This window comes from Ovis aries, chromosome 1, assembly GCF_016772045.2.
Source record: "Ovis aries strain OAR_USU_Benz2616 breed Rambouillet chromosome 1, ARS-UI_Ramb_v3.0, whole genome shotgun sequence".
Taxonomy (NCBI): domain Eukaryota; kingdom Metazoa; phylum Chordata; class Mammalia; order Artiodactyla; family Bovidae; genus Ovis; species Ovis aries.
This window is the reverse complement of record NC_056054.1, coordinates 108351115-108369826: the sequence shown is the minus strand read 5'-3', so window position 1 is coordinate 108369826 and position 18712 is coordinate 108351115. Positions and strand designations below refer to the sequence as shown.

Sequence of the window (18712 nt, the reverse complement as noted above, 5' to 3'; positions counted from 1 at the left end):
AAGGGAAAGAGGACATGGAAAAGTGGGAGAAACACCTAGTGGTCAGGAGAAAGGAAAGAGCCGCCTCCAGATGGTGAAGGAGATAGCGGAGGAGGGGGAGGAGAGGGAGGGCGCTCAGAAAGAAGCAAGATGCTGAGCACACAGGGAGGGGCCAGGCTAGGAGAGAAGGAGGCCGTGGCGGCTCAGAGGGTGAAGAATCTGCCTACAGTGCAGGAGACCTGGGTTCAATCCCTGGGTCAGGAAGACTCCCTGGAGAAGGGAATGGGTACCCACTCCAGTATTCTTGCTTGGAAAATCCTATGGCCAGGGAAACCTGGCAGGCTACGATCCATGGGGTCGCAAAGAGTCAAACACTACTGAGCAACTAACACTTTTCTGAAACCTCGGGTGGGCTCCTCTCCATGCCTCGCCACCTATCAGCTGACTAGGCTGTCAAGATATCCAGACCTTTTAAACAACCCTGTCCCTCTGGCCAGGGAACGAGAAGAACTTAGAATCTGTGACCCACCCCCCAAATCCCCAACCCCAGTGTCCAGGGGCTTCACTTGCCGCTTTTCCTAACAACCAGCCCCAGCCTTAAGGGAGGGGGGCAAGAAGAAAGGACAGGCCTTGAGACCGAAGCAGCCAACACAGAACTCAGCACACAGGAGGTGCCGGGACCTGCCAGGCTCCCTCCCAGCTTCCCAATTCCACCTAGAGATTCTTCCAGGCTCAGCTCCTCTCTTCAAATCCATTTTACAAATGAGGAAAACAGGCCCAGAAGCTTCTCTGGGGGCCCTGACCCTCACTGAGAAGGCCCGGGCATGACTTATGAAAGAGGCTGGGGTTTGTTTGTTATTTTTGTTTGTTTTGAACAAAACAGAATCCAGGGCCTTGGGGAACTTGCAATCTGGTAGAAAACTGAAAGGTCAGTGCTTTAAAACTGAGTATAAACTAAGCCTGTGAAATGAGATAAAGGGAAGGTTAGTCAGAAAAGGCCCTTGGAGGAGGTAACCCTTTTGAGAATCAGATGCGGGAGGTGGAGGGTGAGGATGGAGAAGCTTACATAGCGCAGGCCTTAGGTCTTTACAGACTGAAATTCCTGGGCTCTTGCTCCTAGGAGAGGGCCCTGGTTTTCATTTTTTCCCTTCCCCCCAACAGCTCAGCTCTGGTCGGCCTCTGAGATGATTAAAACCAAAAGAATTTTAAATGCCTGGAATTCACTTTTCACCACTGATGCCATTTGCTTATTTTCTCTCTCTCCCCTCCCTTCTTATAATTTCTTCTCTTGGGAGAGCTATCTGTTTGCCTCACTCTTTTCTTCTGGCTGAGTTTGCTCTGCGATGATCCCCAGTACCCACCAGATGACTTTGTTTTCATTGCGGGGAGGAGGAGAGAGGGGGTAGGGTGTCTCAGGCAGAAGGGAGGGAGGAGGGGAGGGTGGAGGGGCCTTGATCTTGCTGGCGAAAGTTCCCAGAAAAAGAAAGAAGAAATAGCTTTCAGGGAAAGAAATCTGCCAAATGTTTATGTTCCCACAAGACTCTGCGAAACCTTTTCACAGACCAAAGCTAAAGTTGAGGGTGAGATCAGAGCACGTTTCTTAAGAAACAAACTCTTATCAACAGGCATACACGAGCACCCACATCCTTGATTCAGGGTCCCCAACCTTCCCAGAGCAGGCTGGATCATCTCCATTCCCAGGACAGCAGACTCTGTGTGTGTGTGTGTGTGCCTGTGTGTGTGTGTTTGCAGGGAGAAGGGTACTTCTGCTGTCCTTACCCAGAGTCCAGATCAGATCTGAAAAATGTATAAAAACTTTGCTTCCACCCTGGTTCCTAAACAAACCATGCTTCTCCAGGGGCACCCCAACGCTGGCTCTCTGAAATCAATCCCTCTGGTTTTGGCTCAAAAACCAAATCAGAGAGATCCAGGGCCTCATTCAGGAAGAAGCAGTCCTTTATGTGAACTCCCCCCGGATGGCAAACAGTCAGAAAACGGTGCAGCCAGAATCTTGGAGATTATTACCCTTCTCATTTTATGATAAGAAAACAGGCTCAGGTCACTGCATAAGGCACACGTCCCGACAACCACAAATGGAGCTAAAATTCACCGCTAGACTCGCAACCCAGTGCTCCTTCCATATTGCCTCCTGAATGAGACTTTCCTACGGTAGAGCCTGGGAAACCAGGAGCCAAGACAGACGCTACAAACCGTCTGAGTGAGACTGGACACATTTAACCCTCTGGCACAGCTGCTGCAGGTCCAGTGGGCAGTCTGAGGTGTAGAGGTCAGCAAAGGGAGGATGTCAACCCTACCTGGAGCTGGATGCCAATAAGCTGTGAGCTGGAAGTAGCCCTGGTCGAAACAGACAACTTCTTTGTGAAAAGAAAAATTGCACTGGGACAGAGTGACCTGGGTTGTCACTGCTTAACAGTACATCCCAGAAGTGGCACAGTGTAGAAATTTTGTGCCCTCCCTTACTGAGGAAGGTGAACAAAGCACTCTCTCTCCTTCATCAGCTTTCTAAAAAATTAACTTGTTTGATGTGGTTTCTAAGGTCATGGGCTAGGTGCTTCCATGTGGTGATAACAATAGGAATAGCAATAGCAGTCACAGCTCCCATTTGTTAAGCACCTGTCACATGCCAGGAACTCTGTTTACATATACCGTCTGCAGTCTTTCCAAGGTTCCCATTGACCAACGGAGAACCTGAGACTCAGATATATGACAATTCCAAGGTCTCATGGCTAGTTAATGGCAAAAAGGTTGATAGGACCCAATTCTTTTCTTTCTCAAGACCAAGCATTGTGCTAGGGTGAAGAAAGAAAATTCCATACGGAGAGCGAAAGAGTGGACACCCCCCATTCTCCACCACGTCCTGCAGACCAGGAGCCCTGCCCTCAGAGACGAGATGAACAGCAGTGGGGAACAGTGGTGAGTTGCCAGAACTTTGGGTTCCAGTCCCGCTCTGCGTCTAACCCTCTGAGTAAACTCGACTATCTCTCAGTCTTCTCAAATGCATCATCTGGACATCCTCCTTGCTGTTTATCTTCAGGTTGGAAGCCCAAGGAAAGCCCCAAGGTTTGTGGTTATGCCAGGGCTGAGGGCCCAGCAGGAACAGTGCTCTCTCCCTCCCTTACCTCTTCTTCCTGGGTCACAGTTTTCCTCATCTGTGAGATGGAGCATGTTGTCAGCTCCTGGCACAGCACCTGCAAGGTGTGAGTCTAAGAGCTAGGCCTTCCCTTTCTTCATCCAATCACCATTATGGAGTGGTTATTCCCTGAGTGGGCTTCCCAGGTGGCGCTATTGGTAAAGAACCCACGTGCTAGCCCGGGAGACTTAAGGGAGGCAGGTTCGATCCCTGGGTGGGGAAGATCCCCTGGGGGAGGGCATAGCAACCCACTCCAGTACTCTCGCCTGGAGAATCCCATGGACAGATGAGCCTCACGGGCTATGGCCCATAGGGCTGCAAAGAGCTGGACACAACTGAAGCAACTTAGCGCACATGGCCCTGGGATTCAGCCCCAGAATGTGTGTCCTGCTCTCCCCAGAAAATGTTCCCAGGCCAAGTCGTGGGTCCTAACTGGGTGGTGGCCCTGCCCTGTCTTTCCCTGTCATCCTTTCTCACCGCTGCAGACTTCACTTCCCCGCATAGGGTCGATGAACTTCACTGGGACCATCTCTTGCTCCTCATCGAGTGTTCTGGTCACCAGCCTACACCACCTCCTGCTGTATCCCACCCTACCTCATCCCCCCACACAACCAGGGAGGCCAAGGCAGCCAGCGACGTGCAGCTCTGGCTGCAGCAGCTCTGATGGACCAGGTGGAGCCTCCCCCAGGGAGCCTGACCATATCCCTGACCACCAGCAGCAGAGCCTCCACCAGCCTGCTGGGCTGACCAGGGGTTCTGGGCCGGTGCTCCGCTCAGCAATCCACGCGCCCGCTCAGTGCTGCTGCCTGACGTCCCTTTCTTCCCCTCCCTTGGTCTCAGCACCCGCAGCCAGCTGCCCCCACCTCCCTCCAGCATCTCTGTTCCCACTCTCCCCTTCTCTCCCGCTTCCTCCCCTCCCCCCTCTGCTTCGGGCTTGGAGCAGGAGGTTATGAAAATGAGCTGCGTGCCCAGGAGACTGTAATTATCTGCTAAGTGTGAAAGCCAGAGTGATTAATTAAGAGATAATAAAAAGAAAAGGAGGGCGAGAGGGGGGCCTCACGGCTTTGCTTTGATGATAGAACCTGAGGTGAGCCAAGCAATTAGGGGAATCTTTATCGAGAGTTAGCTATAATCCACAAATTATCAAGCACCAAATGCTCTAGGAGTAGGGCACATTTCACTCCTGCCGAGTGACAGACCGACAGACAGGGAAGGACAGCGGGAGGAAGGGGTCCAGGGAGCATCCAGCTGGGGGCAGGGAGAGACCCGGCGCAGTGGAGCGCGCGTCTGTGCTGGTGGACAGATTGTCCCGTGCCAGGCCACCGGGCAGCACTTCCAGGCCCTCGGGCTGTGGCTACCCTTGAAACAGGGTAGCAACCCCTGACAAAGACAGGCTGCCCCCCAGGCAGGCTCCACAGCAGAGCCAACTCGGAACACCCCCACTGTCTCCTCCAGAAGGACCAGAGGGTCACGTCTGTCTCCCCACAGACGTGTCAGCTCCTCCTCTTCGAGGACTCACATTCTCCCCTGTCCTCAAGGGACCAGGAGCTGCTGTAACCCCATTCCTCTCCCAGCCTTGGCATGTGGGAGTATGTCACGCGGCCGGTGCGAATGCTGCAGGGGCCACGACTTGACAAGGCGACACCGCAGCTCGTGGCTCCCGGAGCCAGCAGCCCACAGGGCCCTAGCTTCATAGCGCTCCCCGACCCGGCTCCCACTCTTCTCCCACCCAACCCTCCGGTAAGAACAGTCTCTTCTTTCCCACTGGGTCCTGCCCTACCAGTCCTTCCCACTGGGGTCCGTTTTCCTTTCTTGTCCCCTCCAGGAAACCTTCCCTGACCAATCCTACAGCTCCAGTATCTCTTTCCATCTTCTCCTGTGCAAATGTACAACAGGGTTCAAAATGCCCCCCTAATTTAGATGATCTGTGTGTGTTTAGACCCTGAGGAAGATGGCAACCTGTCTCCTCTATGACAACTAACTATCTGACAGCAGAAACCAAGCCTCCGCCCTCAAGTTCAAGCTTAGGGCTAAGAGTTTGCACTGATCTAATACAGTCTGGTCGGAGAAGGCAATGGCACCCCACTCCAGTACTCTTGCCTGGAAAGTCCCATGGATGGAGGTGCCTGGAGGGCTGCAGTCCATGGGGTCGCAAAGAGTCGGACACGACTGAAGCGACTTAGCAGCAGCAGCAGCAATACAGTCTGGTATCCTAGTCCACACTCCATCAGATTAGTAGATCTCCAAAGGCAGACACCCTATCCCTTTCTTTCTCTGCCCACACTGATGCCACTTGGGATCCACCCTGTCCACCCAGGCATGGATGGCTTGGTTGAGGACATCCCTGTGTGGCTTTCCTGGCAGCTCAGTGGTAAAGAATCTGCCTGCAATGCAGGAGACACGAGTTCGATCCCCGAGTCAGGAAATGCCCTGGAGGAGGGCATGGCAACCCATTCCAGTGTTCTTTCCTGGAGAATCCCATGGACAGGGGAGCCTCATGGTTACAGTCCATAGTGTCGTAAAGAGTCGGACACGACTGAAGCAACTTAGCATGCACACACACACACAATATGGGATTCCAAAAGGAAGATATTCCTGCTCTGAAGCTAGATCAGGTCCTGACTGTGGCCTAGGCTCACCTCTGCCATCTCCCCTGCTGGCCCCAGTCTCCTCCAGGTACCCGGTGCTGCCCCAGATGCCAGAGCTTCTCTCAGCCTGGCCCCCGAGGAGAGGGGAGGAAGGTCCCTCAAGCCATCCACCAGAGACAGTGGCTCAGTAAAGGACAACAGCCTCCAGCTGCTCTGAGCCACCGAGAATGGGAAACTGGACAAGGAATGGCATGGTGGCTCAGCCGGGTTCCTGGGAACACTACTGCTCTGGCCCTGACTGGGGACACTGGCAAGATAGAGAGCCTTGGCGGTTTTTTGGGAAGTAGACCTGCTCCCTAGAGACAAGCTGCTCAACCTCAACTGAGGCCTCAAAGACAGTGTCACCTCTGGCCTCTCTAGGCTTGCACTGAGAGAAAAAGGGGAAATGTTATTTTTCCAGGCATAAAGAATACTGGACTCTTACTCAATTATAGTCTCAAATAAGACAGCTTTTTTTTTTCCATGGAAGAGCAGGAAGGGTTGGGGTTAGACACAAAGAACTTTCTGCTTGCCAGGGATTAATTGATATGAAGGTGAGCAGGCAGAGAGAGCAAACGAAATTCCCTTCTCTTCAGAAAAAGGACAAACACGGATGCATCCAGGTTGATTCAGATTGGTCCTGCCTAAAGAGAGAGATCTTGAGAGTCCAGAGGTGTTCAGATTCTTGCAGAATCATCCCTCCACCTTCACTCCTGACCCTAGGATCTATGTTCTAGGAAGCCTGGTCTGACTGACCCTACCTCCTTCTTTGTTTACTCTGAAACTCCTCAGGATGGATGTGTGTAGTTTGCACTTGGAGGTGGCTGAAAGTATAGTCAGTTTTCTGGAGGTTCTTCTTTCCCCTAGTGGGCAGGATTCCCTAGATATACGGAGCAAACTTGTCCCATTATATCAGAAAACTCTGAGGGCAGAGGCGCTCTTCTCTGGCCCGTGGACCTGTCTCGACAGCCTGAGGCTCTGCACCCAGATCACCAAGGGAGGGAGGGAGTCAGCTCATCATGTTGCCTGAACAACCATTAGGCCTACATGAGTGTGAGAAAATGACCTGCCCAGGGGTGGTCCTCCATTCCTCCCTGAAAACCATGACCCCAAGTAGGTCTACAATCCACCTTCTTTCCCAGATCTCACTTTGCTCATGATCAAACCTTCAAGCCAAAGCCAACAAAGCCTGGGCCCTGGCTAGCAGCTCAGTCAAAATGTTTTTCCCCCTAAAACCGCACCAAATGAGAGCTGGGTTATTGAGGAGTCACTCTTCTCATTTAAAAAAAGAAGGGAGAAGGCTGACTGAGGACTGACTGGCTCGGGCATGGAGGAGGCATGTCTCCACCAACATACTGGCTAGTTGCTTTTCAACTTTGCAGCCAGCAGCTGGTGAACACTTGGAGGGGTGAAACAGAGGTAGCTGGGAGTGTGGGAGGTAGTGGGAATAAGGCTGGGTAGGTTAGGCTTGGGGCTGAAGATGGGCAGGCCAGCACGCACTGCCCCTTCTCCTGTCGCACAGCTTGCCTCTCTAAAACAAACATATCGATGGTCCTGAATCAATGACCCATCCAGGCTCCGTTATACAACCAAAAGTGAATTCAGGTAAATGAGTTCTATTTTTCCTTGCTTCCCATTAGAAAGCTGAAGCTCTATTTCCCTAGAGGAAACACATCCTCTTAACACTTCAGAGTGTGGTCCAAGGACCAGCAGCATTGGCATCACCTGGGAGCCTGGTGCCAACACAGAAATCCCGCCTGACCCCAGATCTTTCGAATCAGAATCTGCACTTTTTAACCAGATTCCCCAGGTGCTTCACAAGCATGTTCAAGTTTGAGAATCACTGTTCTAACATACTGAGTTGAAACCTTGTGGAGAGATAGGGATTTAAACCTAAACCTTCTGGTCCTGCTTACTGTACATTGCCCAAGGAGTGCTTTCCCAGGGCTTAAAGTAGAGGTAAATGGTTGCTATCACTCCATTTAACAGATGAGGAAACTAAGGCGCACAAAAATGAAGAGCCCACTGAAATTTCAGAGCCAGGATCAGACCTAATTCTAAAGCAAGGTGTTTTCTGTTTGCTGCCATCTCAAAGCTCCCACTGCATGGCACTCCAGAGACCATAAATTCAGGGATTACCAACATCACTGGCTTGGTTCACGCTGACTTATCTGTATTTGCACCATTATTTGTTCTTCACTCATCCTACCGATCTGCCTTGGACTATGAGCTATAAAAAAACAGGCACTGTGCAATATGATTTACTGAAAACTGACTGTGTTCCAAATACTGTTCCTTAACATCGATTCCTTCATTCAGTCCTCACAGCAACCTTCTAAGGTAGGTCTTATGTCTCCATTTTATAGATGAGAAAACTAAGGCTCTAGTGAAATGACTTGGTCCTGCTCACGCGGGTGGCAGCCTCTCTGCCTTTCCCATAGGCCCTCTGGTCAGGAGGTCCCAGGGCACTTGAGGCGTTATCCAATTCCAAGGGTGTGTTGAAAGAGACCAGGCTTAGGACACGACCCTGGTATGAAACCAAATGCAACATGCACAAACCAAATCCCTTAGATACGGGCTTTACAGGCTCTATGGGCTCCTCTCTCAATTTTCTGCACAAATGGAGAGCAGCAGCAGTGCAGATAATCCAGAAGTCATTTCAACTTGCTTTGCAATGCATTAAATTTTTTTTTTTTTTTTTTTGCCAAGTCATATTTTCCCTTCTAATTATATTTGGCTCAAACTGACATTAAAATGAATTTGTATTCTCACTTCACCAACGGCCTGGTAAGGGAAGAAGTCCCAGATGTGTGCAGGGTGATAGGCACATCAGTGTAGAATCAAACATCATCCAGGCAGTAGCCGACTGGGGATGGAGGCTGGAGAGCCGGCAGCGCTGGCAACAGGATTATGGGAGAGGTGGTGGACAAAGATGGAGCGGGCTTCAGGGGCTTCTGGGAGTCCCCTCAAACCATCCCCACAGTGCGGTCAAGCAGATAGATTTCCAAGGAGGTAGGGGCTGAGGCTCAGAGCAGCACACAGGGTTTGAGGTCAATTGCTCAGGGTCTGGGATTAAAACCCAGGAGTCCACTGGACGACTAGGGAATCACAATGAAGAAAACCCCAACTTCTCTCTGGGGCTTCACCTAACCAGTCTGCTTGCTCCCGCTCCCTTGTCTCTCTCTCTCTCTGCCCCCATCTGCCCATCTCAGCTTCTTTCCTTTTAATAACCTCCCAGTTAAGTGAATCGAATGGGAAGAAGCAGTTAAAAGCACCTCATGGCTTGACAATGCTGGGTAATGGAGCGAGCAGGGCCCCAGGCTGTTCCTGGGAGAATTCAGGAAAGGGGGGCGGGGGGGACTCAACCAAGGACAAAGTTAATTTAGAAATCAGCTCAGTAGGGTGGGAGTAGGGATAGGGAAGAGGGAACTGGACACAAGAGGTTGGGAGATCTGGGGAAAGCACGCTTTATATAAACTGCCTTTGTTCCTGGAAATCATAATCCTCGGGAGGGACCTCGCTCACTCCTTCGGATTCCTCAGCTCCTTCCATCCGGAGCAGGGGGCACAATCAGGGATTGTCCGAGCCGGGATATCTTGAACAGCGCTGCATTCCAGAGGCTCCAGCCGCAGCCCCGGCCTCACATCTGTGGCTGTGCCCTCCCCCTGCCAGGCGGCCTCTTCCACTCCCCACTCTCCGATAGCTAGACTTCAGCATTTTTCACATACCTCTCTTCCAGCGTTTATCTTATAGTATTGTCAATATGTGTTTATACATCCATCTCCCACACCCGCCCCAGAGTAGCTCAAGGACAAGGACCAAATCTCACTTACCTTGGATTTCTGGTGCCTACATGCATACCCAGCCCAGCCCAGCCATTAAAAACACACCAGCTTAGTGGGACACTGGCACTCACCCCTATAGCTCACTCCCATGGTGGGAATCTTCAAAGGTTTCCATTTGAAAAGCCAGAGCCGGCTTCCTTGAAGAGGTTTGAAGAATCTCCTAGGCTCAGCCCCCAAATGCACACACATCTCTGGCCACTGACCAGAGGAAATGGCCCAGGATTGACCCTGCAGGGACTAAATAAATCCAGATTGGCCCTCTGATGAAACCAGCTGGTTCCCCTAGACTCTGGGCAGTGCAGACCCAGCCCAGGCTCCCAAAGAACATAGGACAAAGAACCTAGGTATCCACCAAGCTGCAGCGCTCACCACTGAACTCTGCCTCTTTATCTTATTAGACCTGAGGATTCAAAGAGAAAAAAGATCTCATCATTTCAAGCCTCCCCAACTCTGGTCACAGATCTGAGACTTCCCAAGGCGAACTGATTTTAAGTTTTTCTGCTCATTTCTACCCAGTCAAACCCGACCATCTGCCCATTTCATTTTTTTTGCCAACTTAAGGGGCTGTAAATCTCAACAGTGGTCTTCCCAGGTGGCACTAGTGGTAAAGAATCCGCCTGCCCTTGCAGGAGACGCAAGTGATGGGTGTTTGAGCCCTGGATCGGGAAGAGCCCCTGAAGGAGGGCATGGCAACTCACTCCAGTATTCTTGCCTGGAGAATTCCATGGACAGAGGAGCCTGGCGGGCTACAGTCCATGGGGGTCACAAAGAGTTGGACATCACTGAGGGACTGAGCATACAGGCACACAAACCTCTATAGTGGCTCCAACAGATGAGGAGTTTAAGAGGAGAGGAGGGTTGGGTGAAGAATGAAGTAGGGATCACAAAGTTTTTAACACTTCCTTTGCTTTAAAAGGGCTTCCCTGGTGGCTCAGATGGTAAAGCGTCTGCCTGCAATTCCGGAGACCTGGGTTCAATCCCTGGGTCAGGAAGTTCCCCTGGAGAAGGAAATGGTAACCCACTCCAGTATTCATGCCTGGAAAATCCCATGGACCAAGGAGCCTGGTGGGCAACAGTCCATGGGGTTGCAAAGAGTTGGACACGATTGAGCAACTTCTCTTTCTCTTTGCTTTAAAAACAGAAATCCCTGTCTCTTCCTTCTTACAGGAGGGTCTCAGGCCTGGCATTTCCAGGCTTTTTTTGGTCAGGCCCCAGACTACTGTTCTGGATCACCTTCATTATTTCTCCCTAACCCAAATCCTCAGCTGCCACCAGCCTCCATGGACCTTGCGCATTCCGGCAGCCACACCTTGATTCGGGAAGTTCAGCGGCCTGGTAATGCTCTCCCTCTTCCTGCCACATCCACATCCTGTCCATCCTTAGACCGGCTTCCTCCATGAAGCCTTTCCTGGCCTCTTCAGCCCACAGCAAGCTCCCCAGCTCTGACTGCGCACATTGCTCTCCTGGCACCAAATGCACCCAGCCTAGCATTACCTTGGGAAGATCCCCTGTAGAAGAAAATGGCAAACCACTCCAGTACTCTTGCCTGGAAAATCCCATGGACAGAGGAGCCTAGTAGGCTACAGTCCATGGGGTCGCAAAGAGTTAGACACGACTGAGCGACTTCACTTAGCATTACCTGGAACCTTTGCATATATTTGTACATCTTAGTTTCTTAAAGGGAAGGGACCATATGATATTGTGGGTTTTTTTTTTTAAATTCCCCATAATGCCTACATAATGTAGGTTTCGTATATAGTAATATACATTTGCTGACTTGGAAAAAAACTAATTCTCCCCATTTTATGGAAGAGTAAACTGACACCTCCGGAAGCTAAGTAATTTGCATCTAAATCACAAAGTGAGACCCTTAAAGGCAAAGGTAGTATTTTATTCTTTTGGCAACACTAGTGCCTGGAACACAGTATAAGCACAAAACACATTTCTGTGGGATAAAGGAACCAAGTCCAGACTCTCTTCCCACACAGTGAGGATAGACTTCTGCAACTGCTTCAGAAGGAAAGAAGAGGCAGAGAAGAAAAGCATCACATGGCCAGTTGGGAAGAGGGATGTGTGACTCCTAATCTGGCCTGGAGCGGGGCAGGCTACGGGAACAGCCCTGCCAGCACAGAGCACTGATACCTGCTGTCCCTTGCTGCCTCAAACCCACTCCCCATGGCCTTCTGGGAGATTCTTCCATCACCTTCCCAGAGTCAGGCCCCTGGAGGAATGAAGCAGCAGCAGCATCTCCTGGGAAACTAATGGGATTTGCTAGGGAGTACTACAGAGTTCCACCCTGGATTTAAGACCCTGAATCCTGAAGAAGCTGGCTGGCTACAAGGCCCATTTATTTCAATATGATCCCAATTTTGTTAAATGGACTCAAGGAGGGCAGAGAGGAATGAGGCTTCAGCTCCCTGAGACTACAGAGGTTAATAAAAGTTGCTGGAGAAATTAAATGTGGAGGGGGAGAAATTGGGAGCTTGGAGAGAGTTGATACAGGGTGGGGGAGAGCAGGATAGAAAAAGAAAAATGCGATCTTCAGCAAAAAAGAAAGTCAGCTTTCATCCCGGGAGCTCAAAGAACTCGGTCAGGTTGCACTGTCTGTGAATCAGTGGGTGGGAAGGTGTAAGAGCTGGGGCTGCAGGATAGAGAGAAACCAGAATCACACAATGGGGAACCTGAGGTTTCTAACTTTCTTAACCTTGTAGTGTGTGCATCTTCAGAGCAAGACAAGACACAAGCTGGTGCCTTCAAAGACTCTTCAAAGGATGGCTGCCATGGCTGGCAAGGGAATGGGACACAGAACACGGCTGTATTCTCTGGTGAATGGATGGGCCGGGGGAAAGGGAGAGAGACCTGTTCATAGGTGTGTGGGGGTGAGAAGCGGCTGTGTATGCAAGTGTACAGGAGACCACGAGGGAATCTACACGTGTGCATGTGGACACACACACTGCAGAGTGAGAGCTGCGTGCGGCGGCAGTGTGGAACGGGTGGGTGTGCCCATCGGTCTTCAGGGGCTTCTCTCTGGAATCATTCCTGCCTCCCACTCCAACTTCCCTGCTTGGGATCTGGTCCTGGCTCTGTCACTACTTAAATAGATCACGTTGGCCAATCTGCTTAACTTCTTTCTTTGTTTTCCTTCGTCCACTCACAAAATGGGGATAACTCCTACTCCTAACAGGTTACTGTTGGTACTTGAAAGAAATTTTTAAAATTATTTTTTATTTTTGGCTGGGAGGCATGTGGGATCCCAGTTCCCCGATCAGGGATTGAACTCATGCCCCCTGTATTGGGAGCACAGTGTCTTAACCCCTAGACTGCCTGGCAAGTCCTTACTGTTGGTATTAAACGAGTTACTAATGCAAGCAAAATACAAAGCAGGCTCTCCACAGAAGAGAACCACCTTCTCTCTCACTTAGAATGGACTAATTTTCTTTCCTGACTCCTGAGACAGCTTCTCTTTGACATTACATTTCAGAATTGAGGACATGGCAGCCTCTTTCTTCTTTCCTGCTGACCACTGCCTGCTGCTCCCCTGCCCCCAATCCCAGCCCTTTCCAGGTCAAAGCATCTTCCAGGACAGGGCCAAGTAAAGTGGCCTGGAGGCCTTGAGAAGAAACCAGGCAGGAGCTGGTAGGTGGGGAGGGGACATAGCCTTCCCAGTTCTGGATGCATGGACAGGAATGTCCCTATCCTTGGTTGGAAACCATCCCCAAAATTGGGATGATGGAGGCATTTGCCCCCTATCCCCTCCCTCCAGCCCAACCTCCCCTTAGCAAGTCATTTCAACTCTCTAAGACTGTTTTATTATGTATTAAATGGGGGAAATAATAACTACACTGCCCATATCATAGGACAGTTGTAATATATCTACCAAATGAGATTGCACATGTGAAAAAGTTGCTAAAATTGGAACGCACTATATAAATACAGGACTTCCCTGGTGGCTCAGTGGCTAAAAAAAAAAAAAAAAAAAAAAAAAATCTGCCTGCCAACGCAGTAGATGCAGCTTTGAACCCTGGGTGGGGAAGATCCCCTGGAGAAGGAAATGGCTGCCCACTCCAGGATTCTTGCTTGGGAAATCCCATGGACAGAGGAGCCTGGCAGCTCACAGTCCATGGAGTCACAAAAGTATCCAATGCAACCCAGTGACTAAACAATACAAAGTTAAAAAGACTCTACAAGTGGGAAGAAGAGATCTGCGGCCTTGTAAACCTCCTGCTCCTGACAGACAAGGAGTTCCCTTCCCCACTAAATAAGACAGATGGTCATCCAAGCAAGACAACAAGATGCAGGTGGGCCAGGTGTCCCGGCTGAGCCCTGGGGGAGCAGGCTGAGCCAGGCACCAGGAGGAGCACGGGGTCACCGTGGGGAAGAAGAGCAGGAAGACGCCCTCTTTTCTCCTCCAGAGCCACCTCAACTGAAGGGAGGCCACTGCACAGGTGCCTCTGCCGTGGAGGGTGCCCAGGGGACCATGGGCTTTGTAGTAAAACAAAGAGTTTGAATCTGAGATCTAATACTCCAGGGATGGCCCTGAGCAAGTTAATTAAAATTGGCTTTGGCTTCCTCATCCTTAAAATGGGGGTAACATTTCCTTCACAAGGGTGTTGTTATAAGGAATAAACAACAACGAGTGTGAAGAGCGCACAGTAGGGATTCGACAAGAAGTCACTTTGAGGCTTTGGTTGGGAGACCACCTCTCCTACAGTCACTTTTCCCTACCCTAGGGCAGGCAGGGCCTGCCAAAGCAGATGAGAACACCAGACCCCAGCCTCTGTGTCTGCTAGGGACTGAGCTGAGTTAGAAGCTGACTGTCTTGGTTTTCTCCCCAGGCCCCTACTCAGCACCCCACCCCCTGCATGACTGTCCACAAGTCAATCTTGCATGTTGCAGGGGTAGTTCCCAAGTTTGCAGCTCATGGACCTGTAAAGGCTGTATGTAATTCGCAACTGCAAACCTTTCCATTGGCCAAGTAAAGCCCTTTATACGGGACTTCCCTGGCGGTCCAGTGACTAAGGCTTCATGCTCCCAATGAAAGGGACCCAAGTTCAATCCCAGATCAAGGAACTAGACCCTACTTGTTGCAACTAAGACCCTGCAGCAATCAAATAAATACAAAAATATAAGCAAACAAAAAATTAAAAGACATTTATGGGCACTGTTATATTACCAAAGAAAAACCTGTTCAACACCCAAAAATGTAGGACAGAATCTCAGAACAGAGGATGGTTTTAGGAATTTGAATGAATTTCCATTTATGAGCACTCTCTCCTTTTCCCTCTGAGTTCTCCTTCAGCTCTGGATCAGGAAGGACCCTGTCCTGGCTCAGCATCTGTCCCTGCTGGCATGTGGGATCCCAGTCAAAGAAAGGTGGGGGCAGTACTTGAGGGGAGCTGGTACCCCAACCATTAATACCGTCAAGATACCCAACCTGTCTAAACCTCGATTTCTCAGCCATGAAATGGGGATAATTACAGAGCCGATCTCAGGGGCCTGTTGTACAGATTAAATTAGATAATGCAAATAAAGTAGTTAGCACAAGGGCTCCATAAATGATCCGTATGATTTCCAGACTCTGAAATGCTGCCACCTCGGGGCTAGTGTTCCTCATTTCTCATAAGAGCTTTGGCTCCTTCTCACTAGAATGCCAACCTCTTCCATTTGGTCCTCTTCTTCCCCAAACCCTTCCTGAGGTTGCCAACCAAGCAATGCTGGTTAGCCTCCCCTTCTGGGTCCTCCACAACCCAGTTCTCTCCACAAGAGATACAAAGCAGAGATGCTGGAGCCCAGGACCAAGAATCTGGGCAGCTGGAGAGAGAAAACAAAAAGAGGAGGAGGAGCTGGAAAGGCAGCAAGCAACTGGGCTGCCCGTGTCCAGCCACAAAGTCCTAACAGAAGCACTGGCAGGGCATGTCTTTCTAGACCCTGCTCCAAGCCCCTTATGTGGATTAACACGCCATTGCCACCCTATGAAATGTTATTTCTATCCTGACTGTATAGACGAGCAAACTGAGTCACAGAGAAAGCACACAGCTTGTTCACACTGACACAACTATCCAGTGGCCTGGGAGGAAAGGGGTTTAGCCAGGGAGCTGGACAGGAGTCTGTGATTTAACCACCGTTTAATACTGCCACCTTCCAACATCGTAGCGCTCTCACCGAGTCAATCAATTGATCAGATATTTAAGGGCACTTATTGCACACTTAGCATTGTGTCAGAAAGTGAAAGGATAAAAGAGAAATGAAGACTTAGTTCCCAAGGATATAAAGCTCTACAGGAGCTTCCATCAGAGCACTTGGTTCTCAGGTCAAGATGGGGCGAGAGCCAGGGACAAAGCTGGGCTGCTTCATTCCTACCCACCAGAGAGCCAAGGGCAGAGGAGACAACCAACCATGAAACCATGGGAGCCAGCAGAAGGTGGGAGGCCGAGACACGTTCTCCTCCTCTTCCTGATCCAGGATCTTCTGGGGTCCAGAGCAATAGCTGGAGGTAATGCTAGGCCCTGAAAACTGGGTTTACACCCTTCTGGGGTCTGAGCAGAAGTCCAACCAAGGTCAAGGAGAGGGACCAGGTATCCTGATTTCTGCCATGTCTCCCCCTGCTCTTTCCCAGCCTCAAGATCCTGCTTTGGGTTAGAAATGTGGGCCATCTGAAGTGTGTGTGTGGTGTGGGGGGGAGGGGGGGGGGCAGGGCGGTGGGGAGGAAGGGGCACGGTGAGAAGGGAGTCCATTCCCAGCTACTCTTCTTTCCAGACTCTTGTTCTCTGTCTGGGTGTAGCTGTACTCAGGCAGTTGATTACTGGGAATTTAGGAGGCCCTGGGGCCTCTTCCCTTTACTCCTCACCACCTTGCCAAGTGGTGGCAGGGATGCCCAGGGGACATCTAGGAGCTGGAGGGACACATTTTCCCCCTACCCCCACCTCCACCCTCCCCTGGAGGCAGCTCCCACCCCGAGCCGGCCTGTCATCCCACATTGCTCTGATTAGCTATAATCTTTCTTTTTCAATTTCTCCTCCCTGAGACTGGGGAGCGAGAAAATCTCCCAGAAAATGAATAAATATTTCAATTTTCAGCGCAATCAGTCTGAGGAGCCAGCGCATGATGGAAACGGGGGGAAGGATAATGGTTTTCATTTAGATAAGATACAGAAAATTATTTAGTGAAAAATGAAGATTGATGAAGCCCATTGAAATTCTTTAAAACGCGATTTTTATTTCTCTGCCTAGGCCGAACGTTCCTTTCCTCTCTCCTCTCCGCTCCCCTCAATTCAACTGCCTTCTCCTCCCACCTTCTCAACACTTGCCCATCACCCTCCCCCAAATGTCTGGTGACCCCCCTCAGTTTCTCCCCTCACAGCCCCAGTCCCTGCCTACAACTCCTTCTTTCTAAGGATGAAGGCTGAGGAGAGAGGTCCTGTCACCACCTCCCTCCTCTCCCGCCCTGTCCCGTGAGCATCCCTGTCTCCCCAGGTCCCTACTCCTTCCAACCTTGCCTCCCCTCCAGTCTCTGCTCAGTCTCCCAGGAACACTCAGGAGTGACTTCCTCTCCCCTCTGCTCTATCCTCTCCCTTTCGCTCCCTTTGGTATCCCCCCTCCTACCCCCAACTACTTTTGTACACTTTCATCAGGTCTTGCTTTCACCCCTGCAGGAGGATGGGTGATGGAAGCTCAGCTAACCTCTGACCCCTCCCCCGCCAAGACAGAAAGGCAACCAACACTCTTCTCTCAGACCCTTCCATCCTGCCTCAGTCCACATGACTCTCCTGTTTGCGAACTGCAGCTTTTGTTCCTTGAAGCTTGTTCGTATCCATGTTGCTGACACATTAAGGCTGCAGGAAAGGGGCAGACAGACGCTGGCCCCCAGCACATACCAGTACTGACCCAGCTGACCCCTCCCCCACCGCGGTGGGCCCTCCTCCCCTCCCCCTCCACTAGCAGCCTGGCTGAACAAAGTCAGAACTTAAGTCATCCTCCCAACTTTCTGCCAAGTGGCTGGCTTGGCCTGCCAACCCCAGGACCAGGCCTCCTTTTCCCCCAGCACCACTTCCACCCTACTCACACTATGAACGTGGGCCCTACCCAAATGCTAAGTATGCATGTGTGTGACGCAGGGAGGTGGGAGCCTTAGGGGACATGATTGGAGGCCCGCCCCCACCAACTCAGCCAGGATCAGCCTTCAGAGCCAGGGAGGGCCCGCCAGGGTGAGAGGGGAGGGGTCCAATACAACATCCCACCCCTTAACACACACCCACCAGGCCAGGAAGGGAACCGATAGCAGGGCCGCGCCTGAGGGTGCTCTGTGCCCATAACTTTCCTCTTCCCAGATCCACCCTCCCAAAACCACCCAAGAGGAGACCACCTCCTCCATTTTGTTGCCTGAACATCTCCATAGGTATCTGCCTATAGGAATGCCTGTTCAAGTTTCTTTGTTTCCTGGAGGGTTGGGATTCACAGAAGGGTTTCTGTGTGTGGGTATATGTCGTGTCCTCGCAAATGCCCGACTGCATACATGTACTGTGTCTGTGAGTTGTGGTGTGTTTGGGTGCATGAATACGCCGATACGGGGGAGGAATCTGTCTTCCTCGGATGTGTCAGTGTCTTTGTGTATATGTGTCTGTCTCCGTGTGGGGAATGCTCGCGGGTATGTCTGTCTCAGTAGGTGAATAGTCTGTCTCAGTGTCTAGGGCTGGTTTTTGGTGTTTGTATGTCAATCTCTGTGTGTCAGCTCCATCTTGGGGGTGGGGGTGGGGGTGGAGTTGGGGGGGGGCGGCTAGTTCAGCAGGGTTAAGTCTTCCTTAGAGTCAGATCCAAGAGACAAGAAACAGACCCCAGTAGGGGCTGAAGTCTGGACCCTCGGTTTCTTCAGTTCCCCTGCCGCCCCCCAGCCCAGCCTTGGAAACACTAACATCCTCATCTCTTTCAACCTCTCCCGCATCTCTCAACCTCTCCTCCATCTCCCAGGCTCTTCCCAGCCAGTCCCAAATAAACCCCGACATCGGTACTTTTCTGACCCAAGGGTGTTAGCCGCCCCCAGTCCCGCCGCCCCCGCGAATGGCCACTTCCATACCCAGCGGGCCCGAAGCTGCCTTTGGAACTCCACTCCCGACT

General features: G+C 51.1%; 1 protein-coding gene across 4 annotated transcripts in view; it reads right to left on the bottom strand.

The window, feature by feature from the left end:
- KIRREL1 (kirre like nephrin family adhesion molecule 1) overlaps positions 1 to 18712 on the bottom strand; it is a 104050-nt gene that overhangs the window by 84617 nt on the left and 721 nt on the right. The window contains exon 1 of one of the 4 annotated variants that reach the window (XM_060403241.1): positions 1 to 18712. This exon is cut by the window's left edge and continues 16570 nt beyond it. The exons of the other annotated variants lie outside the window; for them this stretch is intronic. The gene's annotated coding sequence lies outside the window, so the exon portion shown is untranslated. 4 annotated transcript variants of the gene reach the window in all.